Genomic DNA, 19,777 nt, shown 5'->3' on the forward strand with positions numbered 1-19,777 from the left:
ATAGTATTCTCTGAATTTTCTTTGTATGTCTATGGTGTGGGTTATTTCTCCTTCATTTCTGATTTTATTTAAGTCTCTTATTTAAGATGAGTCTGGCTAAAGGTTTATTAATTTTACTCTTGGTTTCATTGATTTTTTCTATTTTTTTTAGTCTCTTTCACTTAATTTTTCTTTAATCTTTATTAGTTTCTTCCTTCCAACTTTGGGCTTGGTTTATTCTTTTTCTAGTTCCTTTAAGTGTAAGGTTAGATTGTTTGAGATTTTTCTTGTTTCTTGATATAGGTCTGTATTACTATAAAATTCCCTCTGAGAGCTGCTTTTGTTGGCTTTTGTGATTTTAATTGAGTATTTATATTACTCCATTCTCTTTTCTTAATGTATTAAGTATACCGTTTTAAAAAATTATGTGGTAGTTGCCCTAGAGTTTATAATATACATTTACAACTAATTCAGTTCCACTTTCAAATAACACTGTAACACTTCACAGGCAGTGTGAGTACATTTTAATAAAAAATCTAATTCCTCCCTTTCATCCCTTTTATCATTACTGTCCTTCATTTCACTTACACATATGTGTGTGTGTGTGTATATATATATACATATATATATATCAATTAATATGTCTCTATCTAACTATCTATATAACAGAGAAAAGGAAAAATAAGTGTTGTATCTTCACCTTTATTCTTTGATGCTTTCCTTTCTTTATGTAGATCCAAGTTTCTGACCTATATTCTCTTACTTCTTTCTATAGAACTTCTTTTAACATTTCTGCAAGGCAGGTCAGCTAGCAATAAATTCCTTCAATTTTTGTTTATTTGAGAAAGTCTTTATTTCTCCTTTACTTTTGAAGGATAGTTTTACAAGGTACAGAACTTTGGGTTGATTTTTTTTTTTTCTCTTAACATTTTAAATATTTCACTCCACTCTCTCATTGCTTGCATGGTTTCTGAGAAGTTGAGTGTAATTCTTTGTTCCTTTATAGATAAGATGGGTTGTTTTCCCCCTTTGACTTCTTTCAGGATTGTTTATCTTTTTCTGTAGTTTGAAAATAATATGGCTAGGTAGTCTTTTTATTTTCTTTTGTCTTTACTGTTGTTGGTTGGTATTTATTTTGCTCAGTATTCTCTGAGCCTCCTGTGGTTTGGTGTCTGACATTAATTTGGGCAAAATTCTGTTTTTATTGTTTCAAATTGTTCTTCTTTCCTCTCTTCTCCTTCTGGTATTCTTATTATGCAAATGTTACACCTTTTGCAGCTGTCACACTGTCCTTGGATATTCTGCTTTTGTTTTTGTTTTCCAGTCTTGATTCCCTTTGCTTTTTGGATATTCTGCTTTTGTTTCTGTTTTCCAGTCTTGATTCTCTTTGCTTTTTGGTTTTGGAGATAACAATCAAAAAAATCTTCAAGCTCAAAGATTCTTTCCTCAGGTATGTCCAGTCTACCAGTAAGCCCATCAAAGGCAGTCCTCATCTTTGTTAGTGTTTTTGTTCTGAAGCAGTTCTTTTCTTTCTTGGGATTTTCATCTCTCTGCTTACCTTTCCCATCTGTTCTTACACACTTTCTACTTTATCAAAGTCCTACTATATTGTTTTTTTTTTTTAAAGATTTTATTTATTTATTTGAGACAGAGAGAATGAGAGAGACAGAGAGCACATGAGAGGGGGAGGGTCAGAGGGAGAAGCAGGCTCCCCGCCGAGCAGGGAGCCCCATGCGGGACTCGATCCCGGGACTCCAGGATTGTGACCTGAGCCGAAGGCAGTTGCTTAACCAACTGAGCCACCCAGGCGCCCAAAGTCCTACTATATTGTAGCCACTTAACTTCCTAGTCTGATAATCCAATATCCCTGCCATAACTAGTTCTGATATTTGTTCTGTCTTTTCAAACTGTGGTTTTTGCCTTTCAGTATGCCTTGTAACATTTTCTTGATAGTCAGATATGATATACCAGTGAAAGAAAGTACTGTAAGTAGGCCTTTAATGATGTGGTGAGGTGTACATGTGGGAGGCAAATGTTCTACAGTCCTATGAAAAGGTCTTAGTCTTTTAGTAAGCCTGTGCCTCTGCACTGAACTTCACATATGTTTTTCACTTTTCCTCCCCTCTTAGGTGGGACAGGATAACTACAGTGAGCTGGAGTTGGTATTTCCCTCCTCATATATGAATCACTAGAGTAGAAAGGAATTGAGTATTTCCTTTATCCTACATGTAAAGTAGAGCTGACTACAGTTCGTTATTTCCCTTTCTTTTTCCCTAGGTCATGTAGGCTCTGATAATACTTGAGCAGGTTAGGCTCTGGTTGACTCGTTTCTTCTGAGGGTAAGAACCTTGTTAAGAATGGAGTACTCTGGTGTATTTGATTCCCTTTCCCCACTGCCTGTGGGAATCTTGAGGGGATTTTTCTCTCATATTTATTGTGAGAACATGGTAGAGCTCCAGAAGGTAAAACCCACAAAAGGGTGCCTCCTACCATGATTTAGTCTCCTGGTTTTAAATCACAGACTTGGCCACATTGTGCATCCAGCAATTTGTCAATTGCAGTTCAGGTTTTCCTACCCTATCACTGGTTTCCAAGGCAGTTTCCACTCCTGCATCTCTGCTCTGGTTATCTGTGACTCCTTGTATTCACCTGTCTCTCCAATCTTGAGAGTGGCAGTTTGCCCTGTGTCCTCACCTCTCCCACGAATCCAAGAAGATTTTATGACTTTTCAATCTGGTCGGTTTTTTACTTGTTAGTAAAACAAGTACAGGTTGACCTAGAAACTAGAAGTCCTAATAGTTACCTTTTACTTTTTTTTCTCCAAGTTTTTATTTAAATTCCGGTTAGTTAATACACAGTGTAACATCCGTTTCAGGTGTAGAATCTAGTGATTCATCACTTACATACAATAACCTGTGCTCATTAATAGTTACCTTTTAAATAAATATATTATATATTAAATATAAGAATTTATTTAAAAGAAAACATAAAGTAAATATTAGTATCAATAATAGATGTGAATGGCCCCAAATCCAAAATGTAAAAATGAATGGCTAATGTTTGGACAATATTGCATTATGCAATGTGTATAAATATATTAGACTCCTTCCTAACCACCCTGCTACTCTTCCTCTGGACCAGCATTCCAATCACGGCACCTAGGGAGGATATTTAACTGAGGAAAGGAAAGAAGAGAGGGAGGAGGCTGACTATATCTAGATGCCATATCCTACACTTCCCAAAGGACTACTGGAGGACAGAGAGTAATGGAGGCCACTCAAGAGATCAATATTGTGCTAACAAGCATGTGAAACATTTTAGGAGGTTGATACACCTCACAGGCTAGAAACAGAAAGCAGAGTCATGTGAGGATCCAGAACTAAAGAAGGTGGACTTTTAAGGGAAGGATAACAGTATTTTTGAGAACTGCTTCATCCCTTACCACACACACATTGTTGTGGATGCTGGAAGCCATTTTTGCATTATATGACCCCTTCTCCTTGCTACAGCTTATTGTAGCAAGGGTTGGAAACCAACTCAAACTGAGCCCAATTTAAAAATCTCTCCTATGGAAATTTAGAATTAAGGCAAGAGATACTATTCAATTTTCATTATCTCTTGAACTAGAAGGATGTATAAACTAGGAAACTATGCTATGACCAGTTCCAGCTATATGTACAGGAAGACAGAAAGGGAGAAGAATGACACAAAAAGGGAGAAAATGACACAAGCACTTAGCAAGGAAAGGAATGGAAGGCCCTATTGGCCCATAGAACAGTTTATGGTTAACAGTCCTTGGTTCTAGTTAGCTCCAGTTGTCACTTGCTGTGCAGATTAATTCAAAACTTAGGGCTTTAAACAACAACGATTTTAGTATATCTCATGATTTTGTGGTTTAGGAATTAGGGCAGAGCTTGGGTGGGTGGGTCTCCTGCTTTATATGCCATTGACTAAAGTTACTTCAGCTGGCAGACAGACTGGTCTAGAGTGCCTATGATGGCTCCACTCATATATATGGTGCCTTAGTGAAGTTGGCAGGAAGTCTGGGCTGAACTGAAACTATCAACTTGACCCTCTACAGATGACCTCTGCAGCACAGCAGTCTCAGACTAGTCAGACTTGTTTTAGAGTGGCTCAGAATTCCCCCCAGAAAGTATTCCAAGAGAGGAAGTGAAAGCTGAAAATCCATTAAGGTCCCAGGCTAAAAACTACCACTACATTCTCTTCTGCCCCAAATCTATTCACTAATTCCAAAGCAATTCATTAAGTCCAGTTTAATTTCAAGAGGTGAAGAATTAGACTTGACCTCTCAATGAAAAGAATAGAAAGGAATTGGCAGCCATCCTTAATCCTGCATGGTAGCTGGCAGTACTTGGGTTTCTGAATGTTGTGCACATCCACAGGAAGTAGCACTTTTGGGTAGGCTACTTTGAGCTATTTTTAGCTATTTGTAAGTTATCATATCAATGGATAACTTACAAAAACAATGCTTTGTATTTGGTGGGCCTTGAAATGTCTTTGAATGTACCACACCGAATGAAAAAGTAAGGGTTCAGTAGAAAACAGGTTTATGAGTTTAGGCTCTGCTGCAAGAAAGATCCAGGTTCAAATGCTGACTTTACAACTTTCTAGTTTTGTGACCTCAGACAAGTGACTTTCCTTCTCTAAGCTTCAGCTTCCTTATGTGTGAAGGGGAAAGATTAACAGTGTCTACCTCATTCAGTGATGTAAGGGGTCAAGTGAGATCATAAACATAAAACTCTTAGCCCAGTGTCAGGCATGTAGTAAGCACCTAATGATTGTTGCTGTTATTCTTTTTATTAATTGTTGTTGTTAGAGTTTAAAGTCAAAAAATATAAAAGAAAGGTTATACACTCAAGGAATATACAACCTAGCTGGAAGATGGTATTTTTATTAATAGAGAAATAACATTACAGCTAGCTAGCATTAAATTAAAATGAGAGAATGGTAAAGAGAGCAAGTTCATATAGATTATTAGAGGAGATGAAAATATTCTAAATTGGGCGATCAGAAAATATTCCAAAGCAAAGGTCAGGTTTGAGACCATCTTTAAAGAATGCACTAAGGTTAGGGAGAGAATTTCAGGCAGGTTGAATAGCAAAAACAAAGACAATCAGGTAAAAATGTGCCTGAGGTTTTCAGGAACACTTAGTGGACTAGTGTAGCTACTAATGCTATTGGAGATAAGATGAAAAAAAGGTACGTAGCTGACAGAGTGAGAGCTTTGAATCCCAAGTTAAGGAATTTGTAATTTATACTTAAGACTGGAAAGTTCCTTGGCCGTTCTAAAATAGTTTTTAGTAACAGCATATTAATCCCCTAATAGAATACAGATACAGACTTCAGTGAATTGAGAGAAATTCAAAAAAGGGAGACAATTAACCTCATAATATAGATAAGGATGAGCAATTGTGGAGACCATATGATGATATCAGGGAATGGATGAATGGTAGGCATGTCGGAGATGTCATATGGGCACATTGACAGGACTGACAGAAATTGCAACTGCTTAGATGTGAGGAAAATGGAGGCATTGATTATGTCAACCAGGTATCGATTCTGAATAAGACAATAATTATCCTATTGACAAAAATAGCAAAGTCTGAGAAGGTAGCAAATTTGGAGCAAGAGGGAAGCTAGAGTAAAAAAGAGAGAAGCCTTGGGTGGAAGGATAAAGAAAGAATGAGAAGGTAGAAGAAATTAATAAGGTACAAGGCATCATCATTGCTTCAACCTTCAAAGGAGAAAACCTGTACTAGGGTCCATGTTCATTCAGCCCAGAAGCACAGACATTTACACACTTGAGTTACAGCTTTTGAAATAATGGATCATGAAGGATAAAATTTGTAATTCCTAATCCCAGAAATCTCCTGTTTTGATTTTCAGAAGGACTTAACCAGAAGCTAGGCATTATACTCTCAAGTAGAGGTATGAAATAAAGTGTTCTTCTTCCACCCACTTCCCTACAGTTATTCACATACAAGTGTTCAGATAGTTGATGTGAAAGGAGTCTGACACATAAATTCTTTCATTGCAGTTATGTGTTCTATGTACCCTCGGCATATATATTCTCTCTCTCTCTTCCTCTGTGTGTATGTGTGTGTGTGTGTGTGTGTGTGTGTGTGTGTGTGACAGACCTATTCTCAGAGGGACCCACTGAATCCTTCATAGGCAAGTGCTCCCGACACAGTGGGGCCCAATGTTCTTTCTTCTATCCATGGGTAGTTCTTCCATACACAAAACTGTCTATCTGCCTCTGTGCCTCTAAATGTATTTCTTGGCTGGAAGCAAGCAGAAAGCTACTTCACCCACCATCACATACAATCCAACCAGATGACCAAGACAGTCACTCCATAACCCACAGAGGATTGTAAGGAACTACTTAGAATCCCAACCCCCAAATGGAATGTGAGGATCATTGTTTTAAATAACCACTGGTCTCGGAAGTAACCATGAACACTTACTCCAAGGTAGAGAGCATTCCTAACTTACCTTCTTATCTCCATTTATCTTATGCACTGCCTTAGTCCATTCAGACAACTATATCAAAATGCCACAGAATGGGTAGCTTAGAAATATACTGCTCACAGTTTGGAAGGCTGGGAAGTCCAAGATCTAGACACAAGCACAGTCATCTTCTGGTGAAGGCCCTCTTCCTGGTTCTTAGCCAGCACCCCCTCTGTATCTTCACATGGTGAAAGGGGCAAGAGATCTCTCTGGGTCTCTTCTATAAAACACTAATCTCGGGGCGCCTGGGTGGCTCAGTTGGTTAAGCGACTGCCTTCGGCTCAGGTCATGATCCTGGAGTCCCTGGATCGAGTCCCGCATCGGGCTCCCTGCTCGGCAGGGAGTCTGCTTCTCCCTCTGACCCTCCTCCCTCTCATGCTCTCTGTCTCTCATTCTCTCTCTCTCAAATAAATAAATAAAAAAAATCTTTAAAAAAAAAAAAAAAAAAAAAAAAAAAAAAAACACTAATCTCAATCATGAGGACTCCATTTACATGACTTAAAAAACTCCCAGAGGCCCCACCTCATAATAGTATCATCTTGGGGGTTAGGATTTCAACATATGCATTTGGGAGGGCAAAAACTTTCAGACCATAGCATGTACTATAACCTAATTAATCTTCTCAGAGAAAAGCTGTGGCTGTACCCTTCTCCTGTGTAAGTAATTTTATAGATAAAGGATCTCTTTACTAGGTGATTCCCCAGCATTCATTCTCCCTTTTGAGTGGCCTCCTTCTATTCATGTGGAGAATTCCTCTTATATTGTATATTATCTTGGCAGAAGGACATTTTCTAGTATCCCCCTCCAACCAGGTAGCATGATATTTTTTCCACCTGCTATCTAGTTCAGTTAGGGGCTGTCAGGAGACCCAAGAGTGTACAATCAGAAGACCTCTCCCTGGATCTTGAATCCTGACCTAGCACCAATAGCAGAGGTGACGGTGACCATAACCAGTCCTTCCTGACCAGTTTCTTCTGGTGACCAGACAGCCTTGGTTTCTTGCTCCCTTTTCTTTTTCTTCCAAGGCTTCCCTGTTCCTGTTTCCAGTGGAACCAAAAAGGTGTCCTCACCTGGAGCCCACCCACCCCATTTTACATGTCCAGGGTCCAAAATTCCCTGCTCACATGGCTCACATGGCCACAGCCTGCATTCAGTGCTTCCCCACATTTGCACTCATGAGGGTAGACCATACTGCCACTGGTGCACACATTCCTGGGACCTAAGATTGGTCATGGGATGACTTTTGTAAGAAGATGGTAGGATGTGCATATAACTTGATGTGAGGTATCCATATGTGTACTGGCAAAGCCCTTCTATGGCCTGTGAATGGGTAAAAAGAGAAGAATGGGAGGTTCTTTAGAGAAACTTTGAAGAGTAATCAGAGGCCAGGGGTGCTGGGGCACTTTGTGGGCAGAGGTTGCCCAGTTTGAACTCTGTAGGATAAAGAGAAACTTTGCGGTTTGTGACATGATTAGAATGTGGGAAAAGAGGTTTTCAGTGGGCAAGCAGCCAAATTTGAGCATAAAGAGCTCCCTGACCCCCACAGAACAGCTCAAGGAGGAAGAAAAACGTGGAAGCTTATCTCAGGGATTTCCTGAGCCATCAGAAGTGGAGACTGAGGATGGAGCCAGCAAGCTAGGGAAAAATTCTTCTCAGTCATCTCTCTCCATCCCTGCCTGGCCTCTGCTGTGTCTGCATGTCACCAGAGCAAAGGTGCAGGCCATCCACAGTTACTTGGAAGTAGCTGTTGCTTTGCACATATTTTTTTTTTAAGACCTATTTGTCAAGAGCAAAAGATAGAACGTATTTCATGTAATAGTTTGTTAGTTTGATTTATAACTCATAAATATTTAAACATAAAGTATATGGGCTTCCATTTGTACTCTTGCTCTGGCACCTCAAATGTTCTGGATAGCCTACTTGCCCTTCTCCGGCTTTATCTTCAGGCTCCTCATCAATTCTATAAGCCCCAGAGAGCTTTTCAACAATCTCTTTTTACTTATTGCATCAGGATCAGCTTTTGTTACTTGCAGTTGGAAACTTTCCAGACATACCTGGCATTGAAAGTTTGCCTTCATTTGGTCTAATAAATCTTTAAGTCTTATTTCTGTCTTTTGTTACCTAGTGGTTATTGTTTGGATATGTGTGTGTGTGTGCACGACATGCACATGCACATTTAAATACAGAAAATATAAAGATGAAAAAAAAAAAAAACCCCCAAAATTCAAGTAACATTTTGTACAGAGTCTTTTTCAATATTTCATTTTTGGTAAAATGCTATTATAATCACATGTTTTTATATTTGTCCTTTTTGCTTAGTGTAATAATTTCCCCATCATTAAATATTCTTCAGGAACAGTATTTTTTATGATAGTTTTCCATTGTGTGGATATTTCATAACTTATCTAATAAATTCTTGTGTTTTTTCAGTGGTGCAAATGATGCTGAGATTCAGATCTTTGGGCAAAAATCCTTTTCTGTGTTTCTTATTTCTTTAAAAATATATTCCTAAAGAAGAGAATATATATTTTAAAGATAATTGATACTAACAGATTTTCCTCAAGCAGGGTTTTATCAGTTTGCCTTCAGCCAGCAGAGTTCTAGAATGACTGATTTCCTCATACCTTCACTATAGAGCTCTCTTTGTCATTGAATGCCTTCAGGGCCATTATTTGCTGTCCATTCTAACCCCGATGGGGATCCCCCAACACAAACACATAGACACACATACACTGCCTGCCACACCTCACTTCAACATCAAGGTAGAAGTGGTGCCATGATAGGGTTTAAGAACAAAATGGAGAAAATGGAGGGAGTATATTGTGAATGGAACTAAAGGGGGAATGAAATTCTCTCTTGGCCTTTCCCTCTTGGTATTGTTTAATTCTTTTTGGTCCCGTGAGGTTAGAGACTCAGTTCCTCCTTCTAGAAGCCTAAAGGATTTCTTCCTCTCAACCTGAAGGAAACAGGGTGCTACTGAAGGAAACACTTAGGCCAGCCACTGATGTAGGTAAAAGATATGTTCACTGGTTGGTTTAGGCCAGTTCAACAGATATGTAGAATACAAAAGAGCTGGAACTAGAGCCTGCAAAATACTAACAAAGACTATTTGCCTAAATGAACTTCAACATATCTTCCTCTATGAATAAGAGAGATGGGGTGACAGGGTTAGTAGTAACTATGCTCAAAAGATGGTCACACCTTTGATGATTTGGGATCTTGCCATCAGAGACCCAATGCAATAGACTTTTATCTCAGATTCATTTCCAACAGGCATTTGCCACAAAGCAAATTAGTCAGATGGAGTTTGAGATCTGGTTATCTGGTTAACTGATAGAAAATGGAGTGAAATGATGCCTCTCATAAAAATCTCAAGAATAAATAGATGCCAACTAAATCAGCTGATGCAGCTAGAAGTATCCTGGAGGCTGGGTTTGGAATGAACCAAGTGGTTTCCCAGATGTCTTAGTGTGAGGAAAGTCAGAGATCAAGTATAGGTTGTATGGAAAAGAGGAACAACCTGGGAAAATCAAAGCTGCCTAACATAGGTGGTTGGAGATGGGAGAAAATTCCCATGAGGCCTGGGACAAAGTAAGAAGCCAGGGGAAGGCACAGCAGGGAAGAGAGAGTTTTCATGACCATACCATTGGAGTACCCATTTTTATGGAATGTGGACTGCCTAGAAGGTGAATTCACTGGGCTGGTTTAAAAGCACCACTTTGTAGCAGAGATAGCTTTGGATTCCTCTTCACAAGAGTAATGGGTCTTAAAATAATAGAAGCATACCACTAAAATCAAGTGGAATAATTTATTCAGACAAACAGCATACTTCATAATGCTGCATTCTCCCCATTCACTCAGGTCCCATGTACCACTAGGAACGTCACTGCTAAAGACAGATGGGTCAAAAATTCCATCTGTGCATTTTGAGGCATCCCTTTCCTCTCTCTCATCCTTTTACCTTGACCTTTTTGTAGCTCTGATGAGGATCCAGATTTACTTCTCATGTTTAAAAACAAAACAAAACAAAGCTAGACAACCCGGGGTCTTTAAAAGTGAAACACTAGTCTTCATCTCAGAATATCAAATAGTTGGAAAAATCTTGAATTGCTGTTCACTGTGAATACCACAAAAATTATGTATACATAAAGTATGTATATGTCATTTTGGAAAAGATTGCCCTCTGGAAATGCCTCTTCTCCCTTGTGCCTTGTGTATTTCTGTGGTTTATAAACCAGGAACAATCTCTACTCTTTTGAGAAGGACTTGAGTTATGGTCATGCTTTCCCTAGTTCAAACCCCCTTCTCGAAGTTATGTTGGTGCTCTCAGAAAACCAGAACCACTAGGGGAGAATGTCCCAAATCATAACATAGACCAATTGGAGAAACCTGATTACACTGAATTAAAACAAGTTTGCTACCAGCTCTGAATTAAATGTTAGAAGGCATCAGGGTCCCATATTTGTTTGGTTTCTTTCCTAAAGAAGACAAATGGTGGAGGGGGTGTCTGATCTTAGAGAAGGAAACAGAATTCGTTTCTTCCCTAAGGATCAGTAGATTTACAGACCCTGAGCTCAGAAAATCTATGTCTTGTCAAAGAAGAACATAAAAAGTACGAGTATACTCTCAGCATTTGTGAATGTTCCAGTTTCAAGTTTCTCAGCTGAGGAAGAATGGAGAAAGTAGAGGTTGTAGGAAGGGAGAAGAGTCAGTTATGCCTCTTAAATGCACATCAGATTTGGAGGCTAATCTTTGAAACTGCATTTGCCTTTATTCTTCTTGACTTAAGTTAATGGTATGAAAATAGCTTCAGAATACATCATTTCTTTTCCAATTTCACAAAGCTGCAAACCCTTTATTAAGGAGAGCTGACCTTCCACACTCTAGTGAATGTGTTTTGTTCTCTTAATTTCACCAGCAAACGGATAACCACTCCAATGTCACTCGCCAAATCTGGCAAAAGACAGCAAGCATTTAATTAGCCCTGTGTTGAGTCTAAAATAGACAAAACCATCACTAGAGGAAAAATTGTTCCAGAAGTGCAGACACTATAGGATTTGTGATTTCCTATGTCTTGATGAAATGTTTTAGGAATGGGGAACAACACAAAGATGTCTGTGGTTGCTTTTGTTTGTTTAAGCTACCTTGAAAGATCATCAGCAAAGATGATGAAACAAAAAGAATGTGGAATTTGGAGTCAGACAGACAGACTTAGATCAAATATTGGTCCCGTCAACTAGCAGTATAATCTTAGCCATTAATGAACACAATTTTTTCCCAACCTGACCTCACACATCAGAGTCACTTGCACTTCAGCCAAAGAATCTGGTTTTTAAACAAGTACTTCAGATGCTGGTGTGCCACCAGGTTTGAGAGCCTCTGCCCTAGATTCTCTACACCTCAGTGTCCTCATCTGTAAGATGTGGTCCAATACCTATTCTATGTGTGAGTACTAAAGAAGATAAAGGATATGAAACATCTATTTTACTGTCCTGCACTCGGTACATATCAAATATTCTCTTTGAATTAATAATTTTTATTTTTTAACATATAATATTTATATTAATTTCAGGTATACAATATAGTAATTGGATTAATATTTGGGAAATGATTTTCTACAGAAAATTTCAGCTTGCTTTTAGGTGGCAACTTATTTAACATAACTACCATGTATTAATTGCTTCTCTAACACAAAAAAATAGTACATCATTATTGCTGCTACAGGAACCCAACAAATTACAAACAAAACATCTCTAATCAGAGAGGCATGAGGATAAAGTCAGAGAAACATTTTTTCTTATTTTTAACCAAAGATTTAACTCTGCAAAATCAGTTTTAAAAAATGGATTTGAAATATCAGGATTACGTGTCCTCCCTTTGTTTTCTTCAGAAAGCAAATGGAGATGGCAGAACCACTTTGCAGCGGTGATCATGCTAATTTTCTGGGTCATTTCCTCAAGGTGTCCTTTAAAGTAGCAATCATCTCTGTTCAAAGCAGTTCTCTCCCATTAGATACATCAGCTCCCCAATTGTTTGACACCTTTTAATAGCTGCTTTCTGTTACCTCAAAAAGCGTCACCAGGGTGGATTAGCTTTTTCTCCAGCCTTGTTCACTGTGAAAACTGCAGCATTAAAAAGCAGCATTCAAACTCCTACCATGGCCATTTTTTCATGATAGATGTTCCATGATGATGATCATGTATCTGTAGAACATTGTTTTTGCTTTCAAACCCCTTTCATAGCCTCGTCCTCTCAGCTGTCACAACACTGGGGGTAGGTGAAGCCATTATCACTGTTGCGTCTTTAAAGATGAGAAAACAGAGGAATCTGAAATACAGCAAGGTCACCAGAGCTGGTTGAGTGACGAAAATGGAGCCAGAAACACCAGATTCTTAGTTTGTATTCTTCAGGACTCCAACCCCAGTGGGCTTAAGCAATGTTCGCTCTTAAAGCCAGGAAGGGGGTGCCTGGGTGGCACAGTCATTAAGCGTCTGCCTTCGGCTCAGGTCATGATCCCAGGGTCCTGGGATTGAGCCCCGCATCGGGCTCCCTGCTCCCTGGGAAGCCTGCTTCTCCTTCTTCCACTCCCCCTGCTTGTGTTCCTGCTCTCGCTATCTCTCTCAGTCATATAAATAAATTAAATCTTTTTATAAAAAAAAAAAAAAGAGCCAGGAAGTCCAAAGAACAGATACTGTCTTAGGGACAGATGGCTGCAGGACTTCAAATGATATCAAATGGTAGTGTCATGGAGTCCCTCTGATTCTTTGCCATATATCTGTGTGTTTTGTTCCCCATCTCTGTGTGTATAGTATCTGTGTGATCTCTATGTATATGTGCCTAAAGCAATCCCTCTTTCTCTGTTTTTGTCTGTCTTCCTTTTGGCTCTTTCTGCCTTTTTCTATCAGTCTCTGCCTCTCTTTCTCCAGATGTTTCACCCCATCTAGCTCTCTTCTCTCTATTACCAGCTCTGTTTCCATCTTTTTAAACTTCATTCTCAGATTAGTTTGTTCCATATGGTAGCAAGATGGTCCCTTGAAGTTTCAAGCTTCTGTGCTTATGGAAACATAGAGTGTATTGGAAATACCCCTCTCTCTCTCCCTCCCTCTTTCTTTCTCTCTCAAAAGTCAAAACAAACCACAAAACTGGCTCTGGTTGACCTCACTTGGGCCATATGCCCTCACGTGGACCATGCTGGCACTCTGGTTAGCCAATCTGAGAAACATGCCAGCCCTTTGCAGTGCTCTTTTGATTCATTCCCATCAAAATCACTTGGAGGAAAAACAGTTATCTAAAGGAAAAGCAGGCAGCTCTTACTGAAAAAAAGAAGTCTGCTGAATTGGCAAAACAACACCTATCCCTACATCTTACATTTTTTAGTGCACCATATATTGCCTCCTGTCATATGGTGTTTTTAAGGATTCTCATTCCTTTAAAGTTAGGTCAGAAAGAGAATTCCATATGTTACCTAAAATAATGCCACATGATAACAGCCACTGAGGGTAAAAGCCAGGTAGACAGGATAAGTTCCTATTTCTCATAGATAGACCTCATCCATAGAGGACTTGTATAAGAAAAATACGTTTACCTATGCAAAAAGAATATGATGGAAGGAATGTTTAAGCAAGTCATATCATCTGAGCCTTCATTTCCCCAGTTATCAAATGGGCTGTAAAATAAGTGGTAGAGTCCTTTGCAAACCACAGAATTCACTTTTGGCTTGTTCAAGCAGAAAATGTTTTATGATAAGCTTACATGATTTCTGGGAGCCATACCGGGATGTTACTTAATCAGGATCAAGTGCAATTAAGAGGAATGTCCAGTAATCCATCATGCTGTACTGTGGAAGCTCTATTGCAAATGTCACCCACAACTTGGACCAACGATGATGGAGATAGAGAGTAGAAGTTTCACCCAGCTGCTCCAGGAGAGCCTCCACTATTGTGTCTGCAAGAAGATCCAATCTCAATGCACATAGCTACCAACTCTTGTTGTCTCCCACATATAAATATAGAAACTACAACATAAACTTGCTCCTGGATGTAAGAGGAAGGTCTGGGATTATGGATTCTGTGAACACTTGTAGGACATTTGAATGTCAGGTCAAAAAGCATGGGCTTTGGATTCAGGCCAATCTGGGCTCAAAGATATGTGATTTTACTTTAACATCTTTAAATTCTCCATCAGTACCCTCTGTTAAATAGGAATTCTATACATAGAGATCAAGTATTTAGAGCACCTGACACATAGTACATACTCAACACACAGTAGCTCTTAGTGTTTTCTATGAAACAAAAAAATATGTGAAAATATGTAATAGACATGCCTTTTTCTTCTCTCTTATGATCATCTTCTTGGCCCATCTTTCTACACACAATTGCACTGAATATATTTCTCTGCAAATGTTTGTTGCAAAAGTCCCTTCAGATGAAATGGTAGTAATTGGCAGCCTTTATTTCTAATTTCCGATGCCCCACCTGAGACCTGCCCTCGCATCCCACACAGCTGCACAGCCAGCCCCAACCACACACAAGCTGGCTCCCTGCAGCACAGGCAGCTCTGCCCATGGCCCTGGATTGGGAGTCATGAGGCACTCCAGGACAGATTGCTTAGATCTCTACTTCCTGGACACCAGGCCTGTCTCCATGGCATCATTCAGCTGAAAATAGACAAGAGGTTTATTTCAAGATTCATAGAGAAGAAACAGATAGATTGTGGAGATGATTAGAATGAGACTGACAGGCTTTCTGCAATTCCAGAACCGACCTTTCTCTTCCAGAAGCTTTCAGGCCCCCACAGCCCTATTGTCCCTCATTCCTCCTGGCCCTCACAATCAACTGCTAAACCTCAGATTTTGAACTAGAATTTTAACTCAATTTTTGCTGTTTTCTGTCCATTACTTTTTGTATCCTTTATAATACTATAAGATTCTACAGGGGAGGAATCAAGATCTGTTCTTTTTCTATATTCTCCCTAGTTCCCACATCAAAAATGTGTCTTTGAAATAAATGACTTGTCTCAGCTTCTAATTAGCTACATGATATTAGGCAAATCACTTCCCTCAGTTTTAGTGTTTTGGGGGGAGCTATTTAAATAAGATACATTTAAAACATCCAACATAATACTTGTCACAATAAGAGATAGCTCTCATCATGCACAGTTCCTGAAAATGTGGACACAGAACTCAGTTGATCCGGGTTTTTGTGTTGGTTCCAGGACTTATTGGCAGTTTCTTATAACTTCATTTTGTATCATTTCTGCATCTTTGAACATCAGTCCAATGATAGTCCAGTCCATAATGTATAGTTTTGTAAGGGTTGAGGGAGACAAGCCCTAAAAAGTGCTTAGCAAACTGTATATCTGGCCCAGAGTAAACTTCAGCAAAATTCTCCATTGCCTTCTCATCAGAGACAAAATTCATACCAGCTGAAAGAATATAGATCATCTGAATCTTCTCAGTCTTTCAGAAACATTTTTTGGCTTTTTAAAATTAACTAAATATTGGGGCGCCTGGGTGGCTCAGTCAGTTGAACGTCTGACTCTTGGTTTCAGTTCAGGTCATGATCTCAGGGTCATGGGATGGAGCTCTGCATCAGGCACCACACAGAGCACAGAGTCTGCTTGAGATCCTCTCCCTCTGTCTAATGCCCCCCACCCGCCCCACTCACAAGTGCTCTCTCGCTCTAAAATAAATAAATAAAATATTTATTTATTTATTTATTTATTTATTTATTTATTTTAGATTTTATTTATTTGACAGAGAAAGACACAGTGATAGAGGGAACACAAGTAGGGGGAGTGGGAGAGGGAGAAGCAGGCTTCCACTGAGCAGGAAGCCTGATGCAGGGCTCCATCCCAGGACCCTGGGAACATGACCTGAGCTGAAGGCAGACGTTTAACGACTGAGCCACCCAAGTGCCCCTAAATAAAATCTTTAAAAAAAATAAATTAAATATATTACACACTCTCATTTTTTATCACCATACCCCTTCTTCATCCTTGGAATATTGCTTGCACTTGATTGTTACAAAACAAATGGTGGAGGTACTTCTGATAAATTAATTATTATGGAGCATCAGGGCTTTTAAATACAGCAAGTGAGTACATTAATCTCTAAGACCTCGTATTTTCTCCTCCATACTCCGATGGCCAGAGATGGTCTGTTGAGGCAACATGGCTCCCCCTGCTGGAAGAAGGAGATTCGGGCCCTTTTGGCTCTCCTAGCCTAAGACCAGGGCAATGCAAATATAAGAGCCTCCCAGCTTCCCACGCTACAGCTACTGTTATGTAGGATGTTCTCTTCTCAACCGGACTCTGGAAGCTGAATGCCACACAGCCCTCATCCTTGTCTCTGAATTCTTATTATGTTCCTCCTTTAACTTGGAATTGCTTAACTCTTGCTCATATTTTAACCTAATATCATTCTGTTTAGTTTGCTCAGCTGCCCCTATAATCTTTACCCTTGTCTGTATTAGATTTTCCACTTAAAATTACTCTTATAAAAATATACTTCTAACAGAGGACCTTAAACTTCACCTTCTCTTCTATCCTGTTTCTGTGCTTACAAAAAACTAGTTTACTTTTTCAAGATGAGGGCAGTGAAAGTAGACATATTCTAAAAGAATGTTTAATAATGAAAAGCATGTACTACGTGCCTGGTCTGAGCCCTCAAGTTCTCTCAGTTAGGTGAAGAGGACAGATAGAAATGAAGAACACACTCCACTATGACATGAGAAGGTATGTCCATGTCTTGGCCCTAAGGGGAAGCATCCACTATCTTAATGGCTCAAACAAGGTTCAGAGATCTGTGAATGTGTCTTCTCACTAGGATCAACTATATTTTAGTTTTTGCCCTTCATGAGCATCCATTCTCTTTAATTTGGTGATCACTCATCTCTTTGGAGGACTTCCAAAAAAAGGGAGCCTATTTCATTCATCTGAAACTTTGTTCTCCCTTTTGAATCTTTCAACTATTGGTATCCTTTATTTCTCCTCCCCATTCCTTAGTGTTTGGGTCCTCTCATCTTAGCCCTTTCCTTGCTGATTTTTTCCTTGTTTAACTCAGAAGGTGGTATGATGTTATGGCTCTATATTGTGTTTTGGCTGGAACAGGAGGTTTTCATTACTGTTCTTGCCTAGTGGGAAGAAAAGACAAGATCAAGATCATAGTGTTCTTTTCTCTGACTTTGATAAGAGCCATCAACTTTTTTTGGTCACCATTTCTTAGAAGAACCAGAAGTGGACAGGGTCTATCAGGTAATAAACCTTTGGTGGCATTGAAATAAGACAACATTAGTAGCCTGAACACCAGAGTCCACAAGAGCCCCCTGACCAGTCAGTAATTCACAGATTCACTGGAATGAAGCTCCATTGGCAGGGCAATGAGATACACCTTAGGGGTACGTATCTTATATTCTGAATGCTAAGCATAAAGAATGAAGCTGAATTCAACCACAGACTGTGTCTATGATAGCAGAGAAAGAGAAAGTAAGATAGCTTTAAACTTCTAATTTGGGAATGAGCCAAATTGTAGTCTCAGTTTGGTCCTAGTCTTATCTACCAAGCAACAGGGTGGCAAACAAGTCTTCTCTTTGTGCATACAGGAAAGGGAAACTCCTTTAATAGACTGAAACAATATAAAATCTGGAAGTAGCTTTCAAGATCATTAGTACTACCTGCACATGTTTTAAGTGATGAAATCAAATCCCAGACAGTATAAATGACATACCTGGTACTACCTATTAATGGCAGACTAAGATTCAAACTCAGGGCCCTAGATCTCTTATCCGTTGCTCTTTGAAGTCTATACAGTTTCTGTCTTTGGGGGAATATTTGTTGTTGGTCCGTACAATTAGAGAAATCTTAAATATTACCATTAAAAAAAAAAAGACCTGTCAGTTTTGTGTTATGGGTCCCCAGTATTCCAGGAATCTTAAATATTTCCCATCATCCAGACATGTATTCTGATCTTACAGTTTGAGTCAAAGTTAAAAAGTCACTAATTCTGCAATTAAAATACATATGTTTGTCCATGTTAAAGTCAGAGTAGCAAGCAAATGGACACTGAATGTCCATTGTAGAAATCAGTACAAGGACTTCCTATCTCAACAGAGGATTAGCTTCTAAAGCAAACACCAAAAATAGTCAAAATCATCCTTCAACACCCCACAAAAGGCACTACCTTGGCGATCATAATACTAAAAGCATATCCAACACAGACTACATTTGCTCCTATTTTGAAACAGATTGCTCTTTCTTCAGTTGAGCACCAGATGAAGTGGTGAGTTGGCTTGCATTCAGGGGCAATGTTGTATGAAAAATATGTATCTTTAAATACTAAACACTCAGCAGAGTGAGATGCTCACTCCATGGGAAGCATGAGAGAACTTAGTATCAAGGGAAGAAAGAAGATCTATAGCTCCTGTGTCAGGCTGCCTGGGCTATATGTTTGAGTGGAGTAACAGGCAAGTCATTTGCATTATTTAAACTCTAACCTCCCTCTTTGCTTCTCCCTTTCATTGCTGAGCTTCTGGAGTTAAAATTGCCAAAATTAAATGTTTGTTGGGACTTCACTGAACTTACCCATGAAATTTAGTCAGGTTGCTTATTATAAATCACTGACTCAGTATAATGAAACTACATATATACACATATGTACTTATTCTTGTTGATTTCTCTGCCCAAAAGCCCCTATGCTTTCATTTCAACCACATTTATCATCATAGCAATTTTTAAATTTTGATATAAACGGAAGTCAAGAGAATGAGGTTCTATTCGTGGTTCTACAATTAACTAGCTGAAAAACCTTGTAAAGTTTGTCTAACCTCTGAATCTCAAATTCTTTGTCTTCAAAGACAGGCTCAGACAAGATACTCAAGGTGACTTTTAATACTAAATTTATGTCAGGAGTTTATAGAGCTGGTTACTGCAAGCACTGGGACTTCAACCAAAAATAGAACACAGGACTACAGTTTAACACTATGATGCCTCTTCCTACTTTTCCTCTCCTGTTCTTCCTTCCTCTCCTTCCTTCCCTAATCTCTCTGATCTCTTCCTCCTCTTGTCACTTTCCCTCCCTCCCTCCTCCCTTCTTCCCTCTTTTCCAAATCATCATTGAGGGCCTGATGTGTGCTAGAGATTGCACAGGCCCCAGAGATACACAGATAAACTTGAGAGGAGACCTTACTGTCTCTTATACATTGAAAAGTCTTTTCTGGGGCACCTGGGTGGCTCAGTTGGTTAAGCGACTGCCTTCGGCTCAGGTCATGATCCC

This window comes from Mirounga angustirostris, unplaced genomic scaffold (assembly GCF_029215605.1).
Source record: "Mirounga angustirostris isolate CCGP_5_RB_7025 unplaced genomic scaffold, mMirAng1.0.hap1 SCAF_7, whole genome shotgun sequence".
In the NCBI taxonomy this organism is placed as follows: Eukaryota; Metazoa; Chordata; class Mammalia; order Carnivora; family Phocidae; genus Mirounga; species Mirounga angustirostris.